This window comes from Hippocampus bargibanti, linkage group LG11 (assembly GCF_051943395.1).
Source record: "Hippocampus bargibanti isolate YZ-2025 linkage group LG11, ASM5194339v1, whole genome shotgun sequence".
NCBI lineage: Eukaryota > Metazoa > Chordata > Actinopteri > Syngnathiformes > Syngnathidae > Hippocampus > Hippocampus bargibanti.
In genome coordinates this window covers 5,390,001-5,416,359 of record NC_142744.1, presented here as the reverse complement: position 1 = coordinate 5,416,359, position 26,359 = coordinate 5,390,001, and positions in this window count along the sequence as shown.

Below are 26,359 nucleotides of genomic sequence, written 5' to 3'. Positions count from 1 at the left end.
TATCAGGCTGTGTAAACGGAGGTGGCCACAGGATGTCACCATTTTGTGCCTCTTTTTTTGGGTGAGAGATTTCCCCCCAATGTTGCCTCAAAATGGCACAAATAAATTATTTAATCGATTGCAAACATGTATGCTTTCCTCTTCAGAACTATTTGAATCATATTCATCACTGAATGTGTAACAAGAAAGCATATTCTCCGAATCTGAAGCCATTGTTTTAATTCACTAGCAATGCAAGACGTCTTGGCGTGATGTCACGAACTGGGGGCGGGACTTTCTAAAAATGCCCAATTCGCAGATCAATTTTTTTCAGATTTTGGACACTGTAAGTCATTTTTATTGCTGTTTTGCATTTGACTAAAAATATCATACTGCGTGTTTTGGGTATTTTAGATGCTATAAATCGTTTTTCTGGTGTCAGTTAAAATACAAAAAAAGTGACGTTGGTTGTCCTTTAATGTGTTCATTTATTTTGAAATTTCTTATGAAAGTCTGCTAGCTTAATCCTAATAAGCGATGGAAAACAACATGGATCGGCTAACAAAAGTACTTTGCAGCATCAAACAACTTTTATTTGAACACTAGCAGCGGACACGGCACAGACAAAAAAAAATGCACTCGTATATTATTTACCCTCTGCTGTCTGTCAATATTATGCTGAACCCTTGATGGCCAAGGCGCGGATATCAGAAGAATCGCAATTCCCGATAATGCACAAACATTTATTTACTATTAACTAATTTACTATTAAGTATAATATTGGAAGAGTCTACTCTTTGTAAAAAATGACTTGGAATAAAAAATAGAATTGGAACGGATTAACGACATTTCCATTGATTTCAATGGGAAAATGAGCTTTTGACGAGGCTCGTGACAGGTCGGCTCAACATGACCCTTGACACCTAGAGTACAAGCCTATTAATCCATTAATGTTCTCCGCTACTGGGAGACAAAATAATGCGCAGCTTGAAAAGCAGATGGCCAAAAGCCAGCCATGTGGGGAAGCCTCGGATTAACGTGACATAACCCTGCTATAGTTCTCCAGATTCTTTCACACACACAAAATGAGTTGTTAACTAATTTAGTAGGGGACTATCATATTTCTGTTGCAAAAGGATAAAAAAAATACATGCCCGTACATATTGTTATATTGTCAGAATCAGAAAGCTTTTAATAGTCCCGCAATGGGGACATTTTCAATCTACAGCAGCAAAATTGAAAAGATAAAAACAAAGTATTCTAGACATATAGAAATGTCAGAAGATTGAAATGTTTAACTGCAAAATTGTTTCATAAAAACAACTGTACATTGTCTATCTATAATAATAATAATAATAATAATAATAATTGGATTGGATTGGATTTGCCTTTATTAGTCTCACAGTGGAGAAATTTACATAATAATAATAATAATACATTTTAATTAAGCGCCTTTCAAAACTCTCAAAGTCACTTTACAGTCACAGATAATTTTTTTTTCTGGGGGTGAGCAGCGGCAGCCACACGCGCCAGCGTTCACTCAACCCGGAGGTAACTCGGCTAGAAAGCTAGTTAGCTCATAAATAACCAATAAATAGCTAGCTAGGCCTTCACTCAACCCAAAAGTAACTCAGATAGAAAGCTAGCTAACTAATAAATAGCTAACGGATAGCTAGCTAGCTAGCGAGCTCGCCAGATAGCACTTTAACAACAGCTGAAGCTGTAATAAAGCGCTAACATGGACAAAAGGCAAAACCTTTGCCAGAGGTCTGACCAGCGCTTTATCGGCACCTCCGCGCAAGAAAAAGCAAAACCCGAACACATTTGCGAATGGCGCTCCACGTAATGCAAGCTTAGCTAGCTAGCAAATAGATAGCTAATAGATGACTATTAGCTGGCTCAAATAGATAGCAAGCAAGCTAGAAAATAGATAGCTAATCACTACCGAATAGATAGCTAATAGATAGTGAATAGATAGCTAATCGCTAGCGAATGGATAGCTAATCGCTAGCGAATGGATAGCTATTCGCTAGCTAATACCTGTGTTCCACCCACTGTGTCCTCAATATCGATGTCATCCGTGAGCTCATTTACAGCAAAATCGTGTGGTTGTTTTGTTTACACAACGTGAAACCTTTTAAATAAAACCAATAAAAGTATTTTAAATAAATAAAAGTAATTAAAGTATTTTAAATAAAATGCTTAAAGCCTAATTTCTTTTTTCGAAGCATTGTTCCCTATCTGGCAAGTTTTTGCTTGTTGTGAACTGATCCGGGTTCGCTGCTCCAATGCATTGATTGTCGCTCCAAATTTTTGCTAGTGACCCAAAGCAAAAAAATCATAAGAAATACAAGTGTGTTAGTATCATATTTCAGAAAATCATTAAGACCGAGACTGAATTAAAAAAAAAAAACACATTTTAATGCATGATACTTGTTTTAATGTCTAATGGGGAAAATCCCATAAGATGAGCTTCCATTGTCCCAAATTAAAGCTGAAAGTCTCCTCGGCTAAAACAATCTCCAAATCTGTTTGCCGCAAACCGTCACAGTTGCAATCTCTTGTACAGTGTGATCCTCTTACTCAGTCATGAACTTATCATCGGTGTGACCAAGCAACACTCACATGATTGTGTGATTTACTCTGAATGAGCTCATTGAGAGCCGGACCCCCCCCCCCCCCCCCCTTTCCGCTCATATGATGAAAACCGTTCATCCAAACCTTTATGACACTTTCACACACAAAGTGTCAAAAGATTTCTCGTGACAACTGCTGACTGCAAACACAAGCATGCGTTGCGGTCATGAGGGAGTGTGTTTTTATTAGTAAAAGGTACATCACATTTTGGGAATTTCTGGATTCGTCTGAGTGACAGACATAATTATTACTTGCAACCAAATGCTTCCAAGATCACATATTTTGCATTTGCATTTTGCATTTGGCATTTCCAGTGGAGGTGAATGTGTATAAGGGGGTTATTTTATATGTTTTTTTTAAAGGACCGGGGGGATTTTGGTAGTATTTTTGTCTCCAGTGCATTTCAATGGCAGTCAATTAAACATGGATTTACAGTATGACTGTTTTTTTATAAAGTACATTTTAGAGTGATTTTTTTTTTTTGCGTGTGTGTGTGTTGAAGAACACAAAACCTGGCCTCAAAAGCGATTGGCTATTTTTCTTGTCTTTTAGAGTTAAATGTAATGTCTAGCGTAGAGTCTGGAGATTACTATCTTGTACATATGTCTAAAGTGTGTGTGTCAATGCAGTGTGTTTAAAGGGAATCGTTTGTGTGTGTGTGTGTGTGTGTGTGTGTGTGTAACTGAGAGAAAAAAAGAAATAAATGCGAAGGAACCATAGTGCCAATACTTTGTGAGTGTACTTGTATATATGTATATAGTGTATATTTTGTAGTGTATGGACTTGCGTGTATGTGCACACGCGCGCCCACACACACACACACACACACACACACACACACACACACACACACACACACACACACACACACACACACACACACACACACACACACACACACACACACAAAGCTCAACTCTTGTCACAATGTTAGCATAGCAAAAAAACCTAGCCAATGCAAGCTAGCCCTCAAACAACAAGATTGAACGGCTGAAGTTTTTTTTTCCAAATTATTATTTTTATTTATTTTAATTCTCAGTTTTCTCACTTTTTTCAATGTAAAGATTTAATTAAGAAATAAGAAAACATTAATTAAAGGAGGAAATTATTTCACTTCTGGGTTGAGTGAACGCCGGCGTGTCTAGCTGCCGCTGCTCACCCGCAGGAAAAAATATCCTGTGACTGTATAGTGTCCTTGAGTTTTAAAAGGCGTTATTAAATGAAACATTATTATTATTATTATTGTTATTATTATTATTATAATTATAAATATGATTATAATAAATATGATAAATATGATTAATATAATTAATAGTATTAATAGTATAATAATAATAATAATTGCTATCATATTTCTTTTGCAAAAGGATAAAAAAATATATGCCCGTACATATAGTTATATTGTCAGAATCCGAAAGCTTTTAATAGTCCCGCAATGGGGTAATAATAATAATAATAATACAGTAAAGTCTCGTTATATCGATATCGGATATATCGATAGTCCCGGTTATATCGATACTATTTCTATGCACGCACGGAGAAAATTACATGCAAACAGGGTCGGATATATCGATAGTCCCGGTTATATCGATATTTTTTCGGACTCCCTTGAATATCGATATAACGAGACCTTACTGTAATAATAATAATAATAATAATAATAATAATTTTTATTATTATTATTATTATTATTATTAAAAATAATAATTATTAATTAATAATAACAACAATAATCATTAATAATTTAATTAATAATTATTAAATAATTAGTAATTATTATTATTATTATTATTATTATTATTATTATTATTATATCTGTACAAATTCAACTCTTATCTCAAGTCACCCCTGTAGATGCCTAAATGGCATCAGAATTACAATTAGCAGTGATTTAAATATAAATCGTCAAACATGTAAGGAAAATAAAAAGAAGCATGAGATGTTCCCCCACCCTATGTTTAGACTCCACTTCCTCTTTCCTCTTAAAAACCAAAACAGACATTGAGAGCCCGGGACAGATTCCAGAGCGACTGATAAGAGGGAAATTCCCACACACGCAAACACACAACCTCAAATACAATTAAATGAGCTCATGTGATCATTATTTATTGTGTGGACCAAATTTTCAAAATGGGTGTGATATAGAACAACATGCCTACAGACGCAGACGCACGCAGCCAAAAAAAAGGGGGGTATTTTGGCCAAACGCATGACTTTCTTTCACGTTTATCTTTTCAGAGCAGTATATTTTCCGGTGTATAAGGCGCACCGGAGTGTAAAGCGCACGACCAATTAATCGTTTATTTTGAAACTTTTTCGGATAGAAAGCTAGCTAGCTAATAGATAACCAATAGAGAGCCAGCTAGGCCGTCACTCAACCCGGAAGTAACTCAGATAGAAAGCTCGATAGCTAATAGATAGCTAACAGATGGCTAGCTAGATGGATAGCTAGCCAGATAGCGCTTTAACAACAGCTGAAGCAGTAATAAAGCGCTAACATGGACAAAAGGCAAATGATGACCCCTTGTGGAAGTCAAAAACATTGCCAGAGGTCTGACCAGCGCTTTATCGGCACCTCCCTGCAAGAAATAGCAAAACTCGAAACAAATTTGGGAATGCCGCTCCACGTTATGCTTTTCAATTTCCGAATAAATTCGGGAATGGCAATAACTGAGTTAACCGTGGACATGTCACAAACCCTTAAAGGACAACCGAAGCCTGCGGACAAGTTGTGTCCATAATTTGTAAAATCACTTCAAATGACTTCTACTGAGCATATTTTACGAAGATTCCACCGCATATAGCTATATTTTACCTTTTAAGACTCGCGCTGAATAGTCTTGTTTTCGTGTTGGTGACGATTCCTGACGTGACGTCACGTCAGGAACGCCCCTGACCGAGAAAGCGACACACAATCCATTTTTGATGCTTTGTTTGCATGTTGATCCGTGTTTATGGCGAAATTAGACGGAAAACACATAAATAACGCGATGGTGAATCACTGTGTGTTGCACCAAGACTACTATTTGATACTAGTTGACACAAATTCCCAGTAGAAAAATCAGCCCATTTCATTGACGGCTCGAATTGATATGGGAGGACTTCATTAATCGATTGAAAGTATTCATGCTTTCCTCTTCAGAACTATTTGAATCATATTCATAACTGGATGAGGAACAAGAAAGCATCTTCTCCGAATCTGAAGCCATTGTTTTGATTCTAGAGCAAGGTAAGACGTCTTGGCGTGACGTTACGAATAAGGGGGCGGGACCTTCTGAAACTCGCCATTTCCAAGGTCATTTTGAAGTAGTTTTGGGACACTAAGTCATTTTTATTGGTGGTTTGCATTTGACTAAAATATCAGCCTGTGGGTTTTGGGCATTTTAGATGTTATAAAATGTTTTTCTGATTTCAGTTATGAAACAAAAAAATGGTGTCGGTGTTCCTTGAAAGAAGGGGTGTCAAAGTCATTTTTTGCCGCGGGCCACATTGTAGTTATGGTTTCCTCTCGAGGGCCGTTATGAATTTGGGGAACCCATTTGAATGTTTAAATCCCTTCAAATATTGCATATAGAGCACACAGCAAATTAGTGAATAACTCGTTTTCAAATCTGAAGTCAAGAATAATGACTTTTATTGTGGTTGACATCCGAAAATATGAAATTTTGGCTCAGATTTTAGCAATCATCATGGAATTTAACAAGTTTGATTTGCTTTCGCGGGCCGAAAAAAATGATGTGGCGGGCCGGATTTGGCCCGCGGGCCTTGACTTTGACACCTGTGCTTTAAAGCAACACAAATACAGACTAAAAAAAACAATCAAATATGTTCAAGTCATGTTCAAGTCGTCTGTGTGCCTTCTTGACTGCTCTATAACGCCCCCCGATGGCCAAATTGCAATGAATGCATTGTTTTGAATCAAAAACATAACTACAGAACGAACTATGGTCTTATTACATCAGAAGCTTGACTTTGACATCAATCCACAGAAGTGATTCAGTTGTCTCGTTAACCATTTTGAGGCATTGCAAACAATAAAATGAAAAGAAACATTTAGTTTCCAGTGAGGAAAAGGCCTCGGGGTGTGTTTAACCACAATTGAAAGATATGCCATGTGAGATTAAATGTGGCACATGTAAATGAAAAACTGGGTGGAGACACGCAATACCAAAAGGATCACATCTATTTATAGCTTTTGTTTTTAATTATTGTTTCTTCGTAGAAAAGGCTTCATTGGTATGTAATCAGACACTGACAACAATAAATCGTGTTTAATGCTACTCGGGTGTCATATCAAGTGATGAGGGCTATAATATTTAGTGAGTAATTTATATTCTGTGGATTTTCCTATCTTTTTATGGATGTCAATAAACAGCACACGGATGCGGCCTTCATCACAAAAACAAAACGTGTGTGTGCATTTATAATCTGCATCAGATAAGTAGGAGCTATTCAAACGTGCCGAGGTGTGTTTTGTCTGTGTGAAACAACCAACAGACAACAAAAATAAATACAATGCACGAATATGAGTTTACCCTGTTAGTCTGGTTTTTATAGCCAGCAGTCTCTATTTTGCAGTCGTTTTCGTCAGTTCCTTCTTAAAGGACAAACGACACCTCCGGACAAGTTGTGTCCATAATTTGTAAAATCACTTCAAATGACTTCTACTGAGCGTATTTTACAAAGATTCCACCGCATATAGCTATACTGTACGTTTTAAGACTCGCGCTGAATATTCCGGAAGTCTTGTTTTTGAGTTGGAGACAATACCTACCGTGACGTCACGTGAGGAACGCCCCTGACCGAGAAAGGGACACACAATGCATTCACAATGCATTTTGGGTACTTTGTTTGGTCTGAAAACTTTGTGTTGATGGCGAAATTAGAAGGAAAACATAAATAACGCGATGGTGAATCGTTGTGTGTTGCACCAAGAATACTATTTGATACTAGCTGACACAAATTCCCAGCAAAACAAATCAGCCCATTGGGCGCCATCTTGTGCATTTTCTGGTACGCTACATTTCAGTCCAGACGCCTCAAAATGACACGGAAGGACTTCTTTAATCAATCGCAAACATGTATGCTTTCCTCTTCAGAACTATTTGAATCATATTCATAACTGGATGAGTAACAAGAAAGCATCTTCTCCGAATCTGAAGCCATTGTTGTGATTCCCGAGCAAGGCAAGATGTCTTGGCGTGACGTCACGAACAAGGGGGCGGGGCCTTCTGAAACTGAAACTTTCTGAGGTCATTTTGCAGTAGTTTTTGGACACTGACTCTTTTTTATTGGTGTTTTGCATTTGACTAAAAATATCAGCCTGCGTGTTTTGGATATTTTAGATGCTATACAACGTTTTTCTGATGTCATTTAGGAAACAAAAAAATGGTGTCGGTTGTCCTATAAAGCGCTATATAAATCCATATGTATTGTATAGTATTGTATTTACACAAGAGCAAAAAAAACAAGACTGGAACACCTGCAATGACGACTCACTGCTGCGCTGCTCCTTAAAAGCACTTATCTATACTTCCTTCCCTTTCAGATACGTTTATGCCCGCACACGTGTTCACTGAATTGCCTTGAGGTGCACACAATAGCGCAGCTGTTACCTGCTCAGGTTGTACATACGATAAAAGCGCGTGAGATTTTCTGCACGTGCGTTTCAAGTGAGCGCAGCTTGGTTGCCGCTAACGGGGGCGTCATAAATGATATCAAAGAGATATTTAACTGCAGTGCTTGTTGGAAAAAAAATATGCAAGAACAATTGTTTGTCAAGGTACAACAGAAGGTATAAGGTTTGACAATCGCAAAGGTCATATTTGATTTACAAAGTCAAAGTGGGTACGAGAAGACTATCCGCTTGCCGTTTATGGGCCTCCCCATAATGCAGGAGTGTCGCTTATTTGTGGTCGCGGGCCATTTTGTAGATAATGTTTCCTCTCGAGGGCTGTTATGAATTTGGGAAAGCCATTAGAATGTTTCATCCCCTCCAAATATTACATATAGAGAGCCCAACAAATTAATGAATAACTTTTACCAAATTTACAGTCTACTAATTTTCAAATTGGTAATAAAACATAATGACTGTTATTGTGGTTTACATTTGAAAATTTGAAATGTTGGTTCAGACTTTAGCTAGCATCAAGGCACTTGAAATGCTTGATTTGCTTTCGCGGGCCGAATAAAATAATGTGCTGGGCCAGATTTGGCCCCCCGGGCCTCGTCTTTGATACCCGTGCCATAGTGCCACCCTTCTGTGATAATTTACCCTATAATACAATGCGATAATTTACAGGGGTTGACAATAGCTCCTAGCTGTCGCCAAGCTAGCTTTAAAAAAATAAAGTACAATAATAATAATAATAATAATAATAATAATAATACATTTAATTTACAAGCGCCTTTCAAAACACCCAAGGACACTATACAATTAAAAGAACAATAAACACCAGAACAATAACACCATAAATAAAATAAGAAATAATAATTGACTTAATTGTGTGACTAATAATAACTTAAAAACAACTCTGTCAAATGAAAACACACACACACACACACATACACACACACACACACACACACACACACACACACACACACACACACACACACACACACACACACACACACACACACACACACACACACACACACACACACACACACAACAAGTGTGGCTGAATATTCATGATATGAAACAAGTATCTAACAACTGCGGAAACAAATGAAGACATATTCCACATATGCGTATGTCGAACTGTCGCGGCTTGGAATTGAAGCGGATTTACGTGGGGCAGGAGATGTGAGACAATCTCGTTTCGTCAATGGATGCTTTCAACATTTATGTTATAGCAGTTTAGCTTGTGGTAGTTGTTGTTTTGATTTCAAAAGGCCGCCGCAGATGTGGCTGCCTTTACAGCAAGTCCTGCATTTTGTTTTTCTACTTCTTCCTTTCCTTTCTTCTTACTTTCACTTTGCTGCTGTGAAATGTAAATGTCTCCACTGCTAGACTAATAAAGGCTAATCCATATTTAAGCGCTCTCCCCAGACTGATAACAACAATTTCCCTTTTGTGTGAACTTTGTTCGAACGACAATTATTTTGAAGACAGAAAACAGCCATTTCTATGGTTTTTACTGCCGCCAATGTTCAGCCTTCTCTCCTCTTTTCTCTTCACCAGAGGTGTAACCGTGACACTCACATTTCTTTCTCAACAGCCACTTTACGTAATCCTTTGTGTTGGTCTGCATTGGAAAGAAAACATTTTCTTTCAGCGAGTATGTCCTGTGTTTGTGATAGAAAGCCCATATCCACATTTTTTTCTGCCTCACTCATTCATGGTCACTGTAAATAATAAATCACTTGCATTTTTCGGGGTGTTTGAGCAGAACCACATAAATACTTCCTGGCCCGAAGGGCGGTATGGGACCGATGAGAAATGTGATATACGTTTGGATATAGATGTTATCCTTGTCTTGCTAACATGCTAGCCAAACGTTAGCTGCTAACTGCCCAAAGTAAACCGTATTCTAGCCACATTACTTAATGATGGTTGGGAGAGCTTGACCATTTTTTTAAGTACATGTTAGCCAAAAGCGAACAAAGCTTTTGGCGCATGCTTGTTTCCTTGTTGTCATTTTCAAACATAATGTAACCCATTTACTAGCCAAACATAAGATACCATTGGTAAAGTATTCCTAATTTTCTCTAATTTATTTTTCTTCATTTATTTCATTTATTCTTTTAATGTATTCGTCAGATCCTTACATGACTGGTGACGTGTTTGTTACCTGATAATTATTTAAGAGCCACAAGCTAGCAATACATTAGCCACTTGCTATTTGGTTGTTTGTCGCATGTTTGCCACAATAATAACACATATCAGGAATTGCTTCGAAGGGTGCTGCAATTGTATTGGTTTTCGTTGCAATTATGTTGTTATTTTTTACAGTTTTCAAAAGAAACCTCTCCTTGATGTTGTCAATTTCAAAAAGGTCAGATTATACAAGAATTGCACAATGAGACATTGTTCTTTACGACTAGCCTACCTTTTTCCGTTGCAGTCAAAACAACCTCATCCACGAGACTCATAATAAATATTCATACATTCAACAATAAATATGAAAGCATATCTTATCTGGGAGTAGTAGACATGTTAGTAGACTCGTACTCAACTTTGTAGATTATAAATATCACCTGGTAATTTTCAATGGAAATCTTGATTATCAAAACTCTGGATCTTGTCCCCCAAAACCTTTGGACGACATTGGATTACATGAGATTTAGAGTCTCCTGTATACATTTTATTTAAAGGACAACCAACAGCATTTTTTTTTTGTATCCTAACTGACATCAGAAAAACGTTTTATACCATCTAAAATTTTTCTATTTTTCTATTTATTCATTTATGGATCGCGGACCTCCTCCAGGGATTAACAAAGTATGGTATTTGTAAAAGGTAGTCCTGGAAAACCACAACGGAAAAGGAAAACCTGAGAAAAGGAAATCCTCTATCTGGCTGGGTTCCCTACAAAACCCGAGAAATTTCCTAGCTGGCTATAAACGGAGATAGAGGAAATTCCAGCTGTGGCAACAGCTGCAGTTGTCTCGTCAAAGGATGGATGTCGAAAATGTGATCCGACTGTTGTGCATCCTGTCTTTAAAGGACAACCGACATCACTTTTTTGTTTCCGAACTGACATTAGAAAAACGTTTTATAGCACAGGTGTCAAAGTCAAGGCCCGCGGGCCAAATCCGGCCCGCCACATCATTTTTTTCGGCCCGCGAAAGCAAATCAAACTTGTTAAATTCCATGATGATTGCTAAAATCTGAGCCAAAATTTCATATTTTTGGATGTCAACCACAATAAAAGTCATTATTCTTGACTTCGTATTTGAAAACGAGTTATTCATTAATTTGCTGTGTGCTCTATATGTCATATTTGAAGGGATTTAAACATTCTAATGGGTTCCCCAAATTCATAACGGCCCTTGAGAGGAAACCATAACTACAATGTGGCCCGCGGCAAAAAATGACTTTGACACCCCTGTTTTATAGCATCTAAAATACCCACAACATTTTTAGTCAAATGCAAAACACCAATAAAAATGACTTAAAGTGTTCAAAATCTGCAAAAAAATGGAGCTGCGAATTGGGCATTTTTAGAATGTCCCGCCCCCAGTTCGTGACATCACGCCAAGACGTCTTGCATTGCGGGAGAATCAAAACAATGGCTTCAGATTCGGAGAATATGCTTTCTCATACCATGCATTCTAGAACTGCTTCATACAACAAAGAGGGTACAGAAAGGGCTGAAGAATGAATTACTCAGTGTCTTTCTTGTCATATTATTTGTTATTTTGTTTTTTGTTGTTGTTGTTTTGACTTGCGAGAATGACTGCCTTTACAGCAGCTCCTGTATTTTGTTTTTCTACTTCTTCCTTTCCTGTTCTCTTACTTTTATCGCTTTGCTGCTCTGAAATGTAAATTTCTCCACTGCGAGACTCATAAAGGCAAATTAATCCAAGACCTCAATGAAAATCCATGTTTTCAGATGAGTAGTCAGTCTCCGTGCACGTTTGTCAGGAAGCACATACAGGATGTGCGGAATGGATGAATGAGGGAGGACTGTATGACAGTAGGAGCTGCCTTCGGTTGGGGAGAAGACGAGTGGTAGGAATGGGGGGTGGAGGTGTATAATAGCTTTTTTTCTTCCCAGCAGTCGTACTTTGCAGACATCTAGTCATCTCCCAGGCAGGCCTTCCGTTGTTTTTCCACCCTCTTCCTCACTTCCTTATGTCACCTGTGCTGTGTTCTGTCACCCTGCCCTTTCCTGGACGTTCACCCTCCCCACCATGCTTTCTAAATCTGACTCAAAGTGGGGAAGACAGGCCTTCGCGTGCAGAATACCAAGCAGATGTTGTGACGAAGCACTAAAAGAGCGAGAAAGAGAGAGAGAGAGGGAGGAGGGGCAATGACATCACAACTCAGACCAGACTCGCCGGTTAAACAAGATTACGCCACACGTTCGTGATCCATCATCGTATTTGTTTTTTCTTTGCTTAATGGTTTCAAGCGCCACGTCACCCATTCCAAAATCTGCAGGAATAGATTGTGTGTGCTGCTTGAATGGGAATTAGATGGTCAATTTCTGCCAAGGTCATCCCTTAATCTGTTTTGCCAAAGTGCTTGTCCTACACCTGAGACTAGTCGCCAGTGATGATTGGCCATTCTGGACTTATATACTGTATTTTCCAGTATAAGGTGCAGCCCGATGCCTTAATTTTCTTAAAAATGTGACCCTGTGCCTTATACGCAGGTGCGCCTTATATGTGAGGTCATGTTGAGCCAAACCAGGTCTCGCAACAACTGTCAGCAGCCACTAATCCATTTCCCCCCTGTAAAAGAAGTATTGCATAACTGCAGCCTCTACTATATCGCTGTATAATGTAGTGTGCTTTATATTTACCGTATATATTTTGATTCATTGATAGTGCGCCTTATAGTCCGATGCGCCTTATACTCCAGCGTGCCTTATACAACGGAAAATACGGTAGTCGTAACCCTAGCCTCTACTGTAACGCCTTGTAATATGGTGTGCTTTATATTTTGAAAATATATTTAATATACAGTAAAGTCTCGTTATATCGATATCGGTTATATCGATAGTCTGGTTATATCGATATTTTTTCCAACTCCTGAGAATATCGATATAACGAGACTTTACTGTGTATATTCATTATATATATATATATATATATATATATATATATATATATATATATATATATATATATATATATATATATATATATATATATATATATATATACACAGTAAAGTCTCGTTATATCGGATATATCGATAGTCCCGGTTATATCGATACTATTTCTATGCACGCACGGAGAAAATTACATGCAAACAGGGTCGGATATATCGATAGTCCCGGTTATATCGATATTTTTTCGGACTCCCTTGAATATCGATATAACGAGACTTTACTGTATATATATATATATATATATATATATATATATATATATATATATATATATATATATATATATATATATATATATATATATATGTATATATATATATATATATATATATATATATATATATATATACAGTAAAGTCTCGTTATATCGATATTCTCGGGAGTCGGAAAAAATATCGATATAACCGGACTATCGATATATCCGATCCTGCGCGCATGTAATTTTCTCCTTGCGTTCATAGAAATAGTATCGTAATAAGCGGTACTATCGATGTAACCGATATCAATATAATGAGACTTTACTTTTTTCGCTCATTGAAAGGTGCGCCTTATAGTCCGGTGTACCTTATATATGAAAAAAGTATGAAAATACACCATGCATTGGAATGTGCGCCTTTTAGTCCGGTGCGCCTTGTATATGGAAAAAAAATGAAAATACACCATTCATTGTGGGTGCGTCTTATACTCTGGTGCGCCTTATACATCGGAAAATCCGGTAATAAATTACATCATCAAATAAAGATACGACATGGCATTTATTGAATAAATGGGCCCCAAAAAACTTCAGAAGAAGATTTCAATTGCAGGGTGACGTCAGAGTGAGAGCAGACGGTACACGGGCCTTGCATTGATATTCATATGAGCCCTCGCAGTCAGGGTTGGGAATCCATTTGGAAGTCTGTTTATATTGGAGGGGGAAGGAGCAGGCGGTAAAGCCGGAGAAGCTTTGGAAGAGTATAGAAAGCCTTGTATGGTACTCAGCAGGAGGGATCAACCCTAACACCCCACTACCCCACTACCCCTCCTACTGCAACCACAGACTTGCCTCTGAAAAAAAGGGGGAAGAAAGTATGAAGATCCTAAGTATGGACATGTCTCAGATGAGAAATTTAGATTGGAATATACATACAAAGAAAAGCAGCAAAAAGCAGCAGGTCCTAACTTGACACTTGACTTTGGTGAATTCAAACACCCCCAACTTTCCCACCCCTTCCTCCCCTTCCTACACACCCCGACAAACCCATCCTCCACTTCCTCAGTTAAATGACTCGGGGAGGCCCCGCAGCATAAGCACAAAGACACGGCTGCTCGTCTGTCACGCAGAGGCGCAAAAAAATAGTGAGGGGGTCCCTACCGGTTGCTATTCAGCACCATAGGGCCACATTATTGAAATCCCAGCCAGGGCTGCCAAAGTGGGGAGGAGTTAAGGCGCACACCTGTCCTTTTAGAACGCCAGGCTCAGAAGAAGATAGGATTTGGGGGGGCCTGGGGCGGGGGGTCGAGGAATGCGTCGATGCATGACCGAGCCAGCTGTTACAGCAGATACTTTGTACATTTGTTTTACAATATATAATTTTGAGTGGATTAAAAGGGGTTGCGATTCTCTCATACGTATTTCAGCATACATCCTCTTCATGAGGACTGCTCTTTCCTCTAAACCAGGGGTCTCAAACTCGCGGCTCGCGGGCCAACTGCGGCCCCCGAAAGAATATTTTACGGCCCGCCTTGATATGAAACATTAATGTTAGTGCGGCCCGCATGATTGATATGAATGAAACTTGTGTGTGGAGCTGAACAAGTAGGCAAGAGAAGCCATGTTTAGGACAGTTCATGCTCAATATTTTCTTTATGTTAAGAAAGCTAAAGGTTAAAGAACTGTTAATACAGACATTTGAAACTTTATTAAAATCATTACTTTTCCTGTGGTTTTCTCATTCGTCTGTATCTGCCTTGTGATAATTATAATTATTTTATTTATTTATGACTGGTTAATTTATTTCATGTATTCATTTAATTCATTGTTTGTGTGTTAAAAATAAAGATTTTGAGGACATTGCAATGTTTTATCTGTGATTTTCTTGTGGAACCCACCCAGCCTCTGCCTCCAGCGGCCCACGGGTCAATTGAGTTTGAGACCCCTGCTCTAAATTATAATTATACAAGGATGAGAATTTTACACCAATCAGCGGATTTCCGACATATTCAGACCAAAATGACCAAAATGGTGGCCCAAATTTGGCCCCTGGGCCATGTCTTTGACACCAGTGATGTATACTGTCTGATTTTTTTTGCGCCTGCTTTCCAGGCTAAATGCGCTTTTGTATACATGCATGCAAATTTGCTTGTCTTTTGTTCTTTTTTTTAAGGATGTCTGACCCCAGGGTCACCTATGATCTCCAACTCCTTCCCCCCGTATCCTGGACAGCTGTCAGCAGAAACCTGGACGGAGAAAGACCCATCTGTCACCTTCCTTCAAAGGTCAGTCGCATGTTCCTGTGTGTGTATGAACGAGTGGAAAGCTTCTTTTCACATGGCTAATCTCCGTTGTTGTTCTTTTCGCGCTCTCTTTCTCTCTCTCTCTCGCTCTCCGAGGCATACTTGCAAGGGTCACGGTTAAAACACGCAAGGGCTCCTCATTTGTTTCCCCAATGTGCTCCTCAGCTGAATTGATGTTGCTTATTTGCCTATTGGTTTTTCAAAAGCATGGGCTTTGTTGTCCTTCAAAAAAAAAAAAAATGGGCGTTTGCATCCTGTGTCTTTGATAAGGCTAATTAGATCCCCTTGCATTTCAAAGCCACACTATTTTTGGTTTGTCCTGAATCAATTATTCATGGGGCTACTTGAGGACTAAAATATCTTATTTGAAGTTTACGCGACACTTGGATGGGATAGTAGTTCAAATATTCATAGAGAGACACTTTAGCGTGGCAACATGTTGAAGATTATTTGTTTTTTTTTATCCTGGATGACATGCGCCAGTATTCACTCAACCCGGGAAGTACCTCAAAAAGGTAGAAAGCGAGCTAGCTAGCTAATAGCTAGCTCTCTAGATAGTGAGCCAGCTAAATAGCTGTATAGCTAATATATAGTTAGATATATAGCTAGATAGCCAGCTAATAGATAGCAAATACAGGTAACATCCGACTTACGACCAGCTTGACTTACGACTACTCGTACTTATGACCACGATCCCCAGACCCTATTTTTCAAATTTTAATTCTACGCCTGGCACCGCAACGCCTAGCAGGCCGGCAACGCGTACGACCATTTTGGCCAGCCAGCCAGCATCTCACTCTCACACAGCAATCGACCGTGTGATGGCACCAGAGGGGGGAGTTTGCGAGTCATTTAGCCTCCGAGTCTCTATTCAACATTTTGAATGGATTTCGACTTACAACCATTTCGACTTAACGACCTTTTGGTCGGAACGGAACTCGGTCGTAAGTTGGATTTTTTGCTGTTTTTGTTTTTTAACTGACATCAGAAAAACGTTTTATAGCATGTAAAATACCCAAAACACGCAGTACGATATTTTTATTCAAATGCTAAACACCAATAAAAATGACTTAAAGTGTCCAAAATCTGCAAAAAATTGAGCTGTGAATTGGGCATTTTCAGAAAGTCCCGCCCCCAGTTCATGACGTCACGCCACGACGTCTTGCATTACTGCAGAATCAAAACAATGGCTTCAGATTCGGAGAATATGCTTTCTTGTTACACATCCAGTTATGAATATGATTCAAGTTCTGAAGAGGTAAGCATACATGTTTGCAATCGATTAAAGAATTTTTTCGTGCCATTTTGAGGCAACATTGGGGGGGGGACTGTCTCACCCAAAAAAAGAGGCACAAAATGGCGACCTCCTGTGGCCACCCCCGATTCCTTATATGGAGCTTGGACGCCATCTTCTGGCGGGTTTTGGGTGCAACACAAGGTTGTCAAACCAAACAAGTACAGCAAAATACATTGACGTGATGGAAGGACTGCTACAATGTGTCTTTTTTTTCGGTCAGGGGCGTTCCCTTAGTGACGTCACGTGCGGACTCGTCACCAACTCAAAAACAAGACTTCCTGAATATTCAGTGCGAGTCTTAAAACGTAAAATATAGCTATATGCGGTGGAATCTTACTAAAATACGCTCAGTAGTCAAGTCATTTGAAGCCATTTTACAAATTATGGGCAAAACTTGTCCGGAGACGTCGGTTGTCCTTTAAACGATGCAATCCAAAGGAACCTCGCACCCTGCACCCCCATCATATACTTAACAGGACACAGGAAGTGGTCTTTTTTTCCAAATAGGAGGATGTTCTATAATTAAAGATGGATGGAAGGAACACAAGGCTCAAGGGGGCGGAGGGGTGTCAGCAGCAAAGAAAGGAAAAGGAGTGGGAAGGAGCGAAAGGCACAAAGAGGCTTTTGAGAGTTGCTGTGGGTGGTTTGCAAAATGCCGCTGGAGGCTTTGAGGTTATTGCAACATATAGCATAAATGCGCGTGCGTGTGTATGCGTACGGTAGCGGGTATATGGTATGCTTGAGTGGCATCATATCATCTTCCTGCGTCATTCGTGTGATTGGATTACAGATTGGCAAAGAAAGAAAAATACCAAGTCCTCTCTCCTCTTCCTTTGAGTCCATCCGCTTTAGTTAAACCCACTCTGTGATCCTTTCACTATTCTCCTGAACCCCTATTCTGAAACTAGTAACATATCGCAAATTCGAGTCTCTGTGGGAAAATTATGGTGTGCAAACATCTTGCTTCCTCTGCCACGGTGTGGGTAAAATACAGTGGCGGGACATGGATTTCATCGCTAGGCCTTCAGTAGTGCTACATTTGAATCAATCCAGACTGAAAAAAGTCCACTAGAGGGTAGGTACCATTAGCCAGGAAGTAACTGACTGACCATTCTTAATTATGTCCATTTTTTGGGTGAAAAGTCCATCTTGAAAATGGCTTTAACAGTTAATCTCCGACCAAATCCATTGCTTGTCCTCTTTCGGCCATTGTGGGTTGACAAAACTGCTATTAAATCAACACAATATATTTGCTTATGCAGCTCACTGCGGATACCGTGTGCTAGCTCAGGCCAGTATGCTCTTCATCATGGTAATAATACATTTCATTTGTAAGCGCCTTTCAAAACTCTCAAGGTCACTTTACAGTCACATGATACGAGCCTGAAGCTGGGCAGAGTTCCACAGCTGTGGAAAACGTCATGCCTGGTCCCAGTGCCCAAGATTGCCAACCCCAAAGAGCTCAACAGCTACAGACCGGTGGCGCTGACGTCTCACCTGATGAAGACGCTGGAGAGACTCGTCCTCGCCCACCTGCGACCGCTGGCAAGCTCATCGCTGGACCCGCTGCAGTTTGCCTACCAGCCCAGCATCGGTGTGGAGGATGCCATCATCTACCTCCTCCATACGGCGTTGCTGCACCTGGAGAATGCTGGGAGCACGGTGAGGATCACATTCTTCGATTTCTCCAGTGCCTTCAACACCATCCAGCCAAGTCTACTGGGGGACAAACTGCAGCATGCCGGAGTCGACCATCACCTCACATCCTGGATTACAGACTACCTCACAAACAGGCCACAGTACGTGAGGGTAAAGAACTGTGAGTCGGACAGGCTTCTCTGCAGCACCGGAGCGCCGCAGGGAACAGTCCTGGCTCCATTTTCACTCAACCCGGAATAACTCAAATAGATAGAAAGTTACCTAGCTAGCTAATAGATAACTCATAGATAGCTAGTTAGATGCCGAATAGATAGTAAGGCAAATCCAATCCAAACTATGATTGGCTAGTGACTAGCCAATCGCAGTTTGCGAAAACTCTGACGTTGACCTGCGCCTTCAAGAAGGCATTGGTGCCCTTTTTGGGTTACCAACTCAAACTCTGATTGGTTAAAGCAACAATTTCATCGACAGTGATTTTTATGCTCCAGGGCCTGCAGAACTGATTGTGAAGGCATCCAGGTATATTTATTACCATGGTATCAAATGATGGCAGAAATATGATTGGTTAAATGCTTAAATATGAAAACACACATTTGGAAGGTGTGCAACTGGGGAAAAGTAATGAAAGAGACCCGAGAGACAATTTAGAATTATTTAATCAGAATTCATGGACACAATATACTATAATTAACATCAGTCCGTGATTCCGATATTTTTAGGCCAGTCAAGAAGGCTTTGCAGGCTTTGAGAGTCTGACACTGGTACGATACCTCAAAATCAGAGCACGTGCGTGCATGTGTGTATGGAAGAAAAGCTCTTGCTGCTATTGTACGCTAACATCTGACAATGTGATGCGTTATATAATCACAGTTTAGAGGAAAGAGCAGTCCTCATGAAGATGATGTAGGCTGAAATAGGTATGAGAGCATCGCAACCCCTCTTAATCCCCTCAAAATTATATGTTGAAAAACAAATGTAATCCGACCTTGGTTTTGGAACAACAGTAATCTAGAATTCAGATTCGCAGCCAACTGCTGCTTGTCTACTTTGACAAAATGTTTGTGTGATGTGTGCCCATTATGACGTACTATAATACAAGTGAGAACACAATCCAGTCAAGACATCTGATGGAATCATCTGTCACCAGGATTTTCATCCTGACCTGACAAAGTGCCTTTATGGTTAAGAAAAAAGAAAAATATTTTTATTCAATCATCTCATCTCATGTCCCAGAATCCTCCCGCATACCCCCCCGACTTTAAATATGTACAATATGCCGTCATGGAAACAAACGAAAACTCTCGATTAAAAAAAAAAACTGAAATCAAGCACTGCTGAAAAAAAACATGTCAACCACAACACTGCGTCATTTGCTCAACCTTCGTGATAAAAGTCCAAAACATCCTGTTTGTTGTTTCAGATGTGTCGCTTGAGCAGCATCTTCTGCTTCCTGTCGACGCAGAGATTAGCAATCAACCTCTGAGAGGCTCTATTTTTGTTTGACTATATTGCACAATTATTTGAAATAAATTCCCACAATTTCAACGTAAGACCATAATTTAATGAATATAAATAAAATGTTGTTAATTTGAAAGACATGAAAAAAAGGACAGGAGTGGTACTAAATCCTCACTTGTCATTCTGACTGAAATATTTTGGTATGTTGCGGTAGCTCATGGTTTCCTCTATAATGGGGGTATGCTGACATCTACTGGAATAAACGATAACAACAATCTGTCAAGGCCATTTTTATTAAAACCAAACCCAGACGTGTATAAATAATACATTTCATTCATAAGCGTATTTCAAAACTCTCACGGTCACTTTACAGTCACACGACAATATAATAATAATAATAATAATAATATACGTTTTTCAGCCACACACACCAGCATTCACTCAACCTGGAATCACTCAAATCGATAGAACGCTAGCTAGCTAATAGCTAGCTAGCCATATAGATCGCAAATAGATCGCCAACTAGATAGTCAGCTAGGTAGCTAAATAGATAGCCAGATAAATAAAACGAAACGAAAAGAGGAAATTTGCTAAGCAGCTGCTCTGCAATCCAAAATTAATTAAAATTACGACTCTATATTTCATATCAAAATAAATGCTGGCATCTACTGGAATAAACGGTAACAACAACCTGTGAAAGCCATTTTTATTAAAAACAAATCTAGACGCGTATAAATAATACATTTCATTAATAATAATAATCCTACATTTCATTTATAAGCACCTTTCAAAACTTTCAAGGTCACTTTACAGTCACAGGATAAGTTTTTTTCTGCGGGTGAGCAGCGGCAGCCGTACACGCCAGCGTTCACTCAACCCGGAATAACTCAAAAAGATAGAAAGCTAGCTAGCTAGCTAATAGATAGCTCGAATAAAGGTACATCCAATACAAATACAAAAACAAAATACAGGACCTTCTGGAATTATTACAATAATAATAATAATAATAATAATATAATAATAATAATATTATTATTATTATTATTATTATTATTATTATTATTTATTATTTATTATTATTGCTACTATTATTATTATTATTATTATTATTATTACTACTACTACTACTACGTACTGCCGCCATACTGATTCACTGTGAGAGGAGCTGAGCCGAAAGTTCATTTCCACAGATCTGTGTGATACCGCCCCTTGGTGGCTCAGTCGTGCACACTAGAATGAGCAGCAATGATTATAGTCATAATAATAATAATAATAATAATAATAATAATAATAATAAATTTCATTCATAAGCGGCTTTCAAAACTCTCAAGGACACTTGATAGTCACAAGGTAATGTGACAAAGCCATGTTTTTTTTCTATTGAAGGATGCCGTCACGATACGGACAATATATCTAGTGCTGTTTTTCTTATTTAAAAACCACAAATGTTAAGAGTGGGGTCCTGAAATGAATTAAAATTGTCTCTCCGGGCACTACTGGACTTTATGTAAAAACTATGCACTATGAGTGTAGTTTTGTTCAACAAGTGGACTTAGACTAGTGGACTAGATCCTCTTTAACAACAAGTGCAGTGGGGGCTTCAACGGGGTGGGGGCACTGCTAGCTGAAAGCTAAATTGAAACATCTCGCAGTCATGATGCCATGACATTGTTCCAGTGAGCAATGAGCTAAAGAAGAAACTGAAGGATACTAAGAAGCGCTTTGCTTCCATTTGGCAGAAACAAGCGAGACTGATATTAGGCGGTCTGTTTTGACGGCCCTTCTTCCACATAGCCTTCGCCTTGCCCCCCCCCCCCCCCTCGTTGTCATTCTCCCGCATCCCCCCTCCCTGGGAAAACAGGGACAACAAATTAGCCTTTTTTTTCTCTGCGGGACCCGGGGAGGAGGACACTTGGACAGCCCTCAGAGTGTCCGCCTGGCGTTCCCATGCACCCCTCTTGCCCCTTCCCCTTTCAGAAAGCGAGGAAGCAGTCATTGTGCCAGCACCTGTCTCTGAGGAAATTGGTAAAAGTGATGGCTTTGTTAGCCATCTCCATAGCGACCAGGAGAAAAGAGCGGAGGCCAGCTAGCAAGAATTGGTGAAGACATTAGAAAGGGGGGGTGGTTAGTGGGGGGGGGGGCGTGGGTCAGGGGGCTTGACAATGAAGTAGCAGTTGCATTGCTTTTGGCTTGGATCTCGAGGAGGATGTGGTGACTTGCTGTGCGTGCATGTGTACGTGTTGGGAGGGCGGCATTGTGAGCATTCATTCAATTCCATAATAAGGCCGTGTTCACACAAACAAGGATTATTTTGAAAAGAGTCACCAGTTTTTTTATTTTATTTAATTCACACATTTGTCCACATGCAAATTGGGTGGGAGAAATGAACAAAATCACAATTCAACCACAGATGATGATGATAATAATAATTAAAAAAAAAGAGGAAAGGAAAGAAAAAAGTAGAAATCTAAAATACAGGAGCTGCTGGAAAGGGAGATACTCTCGCAGCGCCATCTTGAAGTAAAAAAAAAATAAAAAAATAAAGGTACATCCAATCCAATAAAAACACAAAATACAGGAGCTGCTGGAATTGTTATTATTAATTTATATATATATATACACACAGTAAAGTCCCGTTATATCGATATTCTCGGGAGTCTGAAAAAATATCGATATAACCAAACTATCGATATATCCGATCCTGCGGCGTGTTCATAGAAATAGTAGCGTAATAAGCAGTACTATCGATATAACCGATATCGATATAACGAGACTTTACTCTCTCTCTCTCTCTCTCTCTCTCTCTCTCTCTATATATATCTATATATATATATATATATATATATATAAAAATAATTCCAGCAGCTCCTGTATTTTGTGTTTTTATTGGATTGGATGTACCTTTTATTCGTCTCACAGCGGAGGTACATCCAAGGTCCAATCTCAATCCAATCCAATCTCAGTGGGTGACATTGTGACAGCATGCTGAAAGGATTGAAGGTCGCAAAGGTCACCTCATGTCATCTCTTTCTCTCTCTCTCTCTCTCTATCTCATCACTCACTCACTCACTCATGATATCTTCTGGACAATATTCCAATATATGACATCACATTAGAAACGGAGACTCCAGTTCAATTCAAGTGTCTCTTGTGACTGACGGATTCTACTCGACTTATCACATCACGTGATTTTTTTTTTACAGTACAATACATGATTGATTTATAAAGCGCTTTAACAACAACTTTAACCAAGCGCTTGACATGGACAACACTTATATATGGGGAAAAATAAAGCAGTCACATAGATAGTAGAAAGCACCAGGGAACAATAATAATAATAATAATAATAATAATAATAATACATTTCATTTTAAGCACATTTCAAAGCTCTCAAGGACACTTTAAAGTCACAGAAAAGCATAGGTACTACAGTGAAACCTCAACTTACGAACTTGAGTGTGTAAGGTGAAAAGTGTGTATCTCAAAAAAAAATTCCCATAGGAAACCATTAAAATGGGAATAATCCGTTCCCGGGTTTCCATAAAATATACTTTTCAACTAAATAAGCCTAAAAAACTACACACAACATACCTTATTCTATGTATAATAAATGTGCTATTGCATTGTAATGAAAGAAATACACTGCATTGTATCATAAAGTCACTTTATTTCCATTTGTGATGGTCATTGATGGCTTGATGGAATGGCGTTGGAGGTCGAAGGTCAAAGGGAAATGCTGTTTGGAAAGAGATGCGCATTACATGAGGGCTGTAATTAAAGAAATAAACTGCTGTAAAATAAAATTGTATTTACCTTTTTGATGGTCGTTGATGGCTTATGGAAGGAGAGTCACCTTCCATAAGGACTGTTGATAACTTAAGCTCTGGTGCTGTTCGGTCGTGTGCTTCCGCCAAAGATCACTCCGCCAGCCGTGGTGGGTGTGTATTATGAAAATAGTGCTTATTATAAGGTTTAATTTTCATAAATTTGACGTTTGTAAGACGAAAAGTTTGTAAGAAAAGGTGTTTGTAAGTTGAGGTCTTACTGTTTAATAAATAAAATACAATCACAAATAAAATACAATAAATACAGATATAAATAGAAACAAGAGAAAGAGCTACACAGAAAATGTGATTTTAAATAGGTGGCTTTTGAGAAGGGATTTGAAGGTGGGAAGAGAATCGATGTTACGAATGTTGGCATGAAGTGAGTTCCAGAGTTTGGGGGCAGAGCAGCCGAAAGCTCTGTCCCCCATCGTGCTGAGACAGGGATGAGATTTTAGTAAAACTAAAATCAAGTCTGAAACCAAGTTTTAAACCAAGGTCATTCCCAGCAATCCCCATGAGATGGTGCTCTTTTCCTGGTCCTGGTGCTTCAAAATGTTCCTAACATAGAGCTAGACTAGACCCTCCCTACCCCCCTCCTGTTAAAGATTAAACGACTTTTAACAAAGGGTATAAACGCCAGCCATCAATCAAAGCCATTTGGTCTAATTTAGGCGAAATTATAGGTGGCACAAACCCAACAATCCTTCTTATGAGCACAATTCCTCAACAGAATTTGTAAATTACAGACAAGTCCTTTGTCCCTTTGCATGGCTAAAGATGTAAAAAAAAAAAAAAAGAAGAAGAAAAAAGCTCTTTTGATCTTCCCCTTTGTGATTTCCTCTACACGGGAGGTTTGTGGGCATGTTTGAAGATGTGATTGATGGCAAGTCTGCAACTGAGCCACAAAACATTCTGATGTCATTTATTTTTTATATGCAAGCATTAGGGACCTCAATGTCAAGGTCAAAGTTTGAGTGCATTGAAAGTTTTTTTGTCTGCAATATCGCCTCTGATTTTTTTATGATTAAAAAAAAGTAAACGTATTTGACATACAGTAAAGTCTCGTTATATCGATATCGGTTATATCGATAGTACTGCTTATTACGATACTATTTCTATGAACGCAAGGAGAAAATTACATGCGCGCAGGGTCGGATATATCGATAGTCCCGGTTATATCGATATTTTTCGGACTCCCGAGAATATCGATATAACGAGACTTTACTGTATCTCCTAACAATACATATTCCTATGCTAGCGATTAACTCATTCATTTATTCGGGAATTAAAAATATGACAGAGCGCCATTCCCGAATTTTTTCGGGTTTTTTTTTCATGCTATGGTGCCGATAAAGCGCTGTCCATAGCCTCTGGGGGCAGCATTTTCTTGTTTCCATGTTAGCACTTTGCAGCCTCAGCTGTTTTTTAAAAGCACAAAATAAACCAACATGTATGTATTGCATTTTATTTTGGACAGCCGCCCTCATTTTAAGCTCATATAACTCCAGACCCATATAATTTATGAATTAACTCGTTGTTGTTTTTTTTCAATAAAAGAAAAGAGTAAGGTTTCTACCGCTGTATTGAATGTTTATGTAGTCCTGAAACTCAATATTCTGTGAGTCCTGGAATTCAAGTGACAATGACAAAAACCCTGGCACTGGAGTGGACATATTTTTGCACATCGTCTGGCAGCGAATGATTAAACACTAGTTTTGAAAGGTGCTTAAACATGAAATGAATTATTATTATTATTAAATATACCACAAAAATGTTCCTCTACATAAAGACTCTGTAACTTCAATCAATCGCTGCAACATCCTTGACACAATGGGTATGCCCCTACTTCGTAAAAAAAATCATGAGTATCTGTGAATAGGTGAGTTTCTTTCTCAATAACTTTTCAGTGAGTAGCTGACGATCATCTCCTCAGAAAAAAAAATTGAACATCACTCTCCGAATTGTTTCATTTTTAGTATCCTTTGAGTTTAAACAATACAATACATATTGATTTATATCGCGCTTTAATGGACAATATAGCATCTAGCAATTATAGCATCTAAAATACCCAAAACACACAGGCTGATTTTTTTTTTTTTTTTATCAAATTCAAAACGGCAATAAAAATGACGTAAAGTGTCCCAAAACTACTTCAAAATGACCTCGGAAATGGCGAGTTTCAGAAGGTCCCGCCCCCTTGTTCGTGATGTCACGCCAGG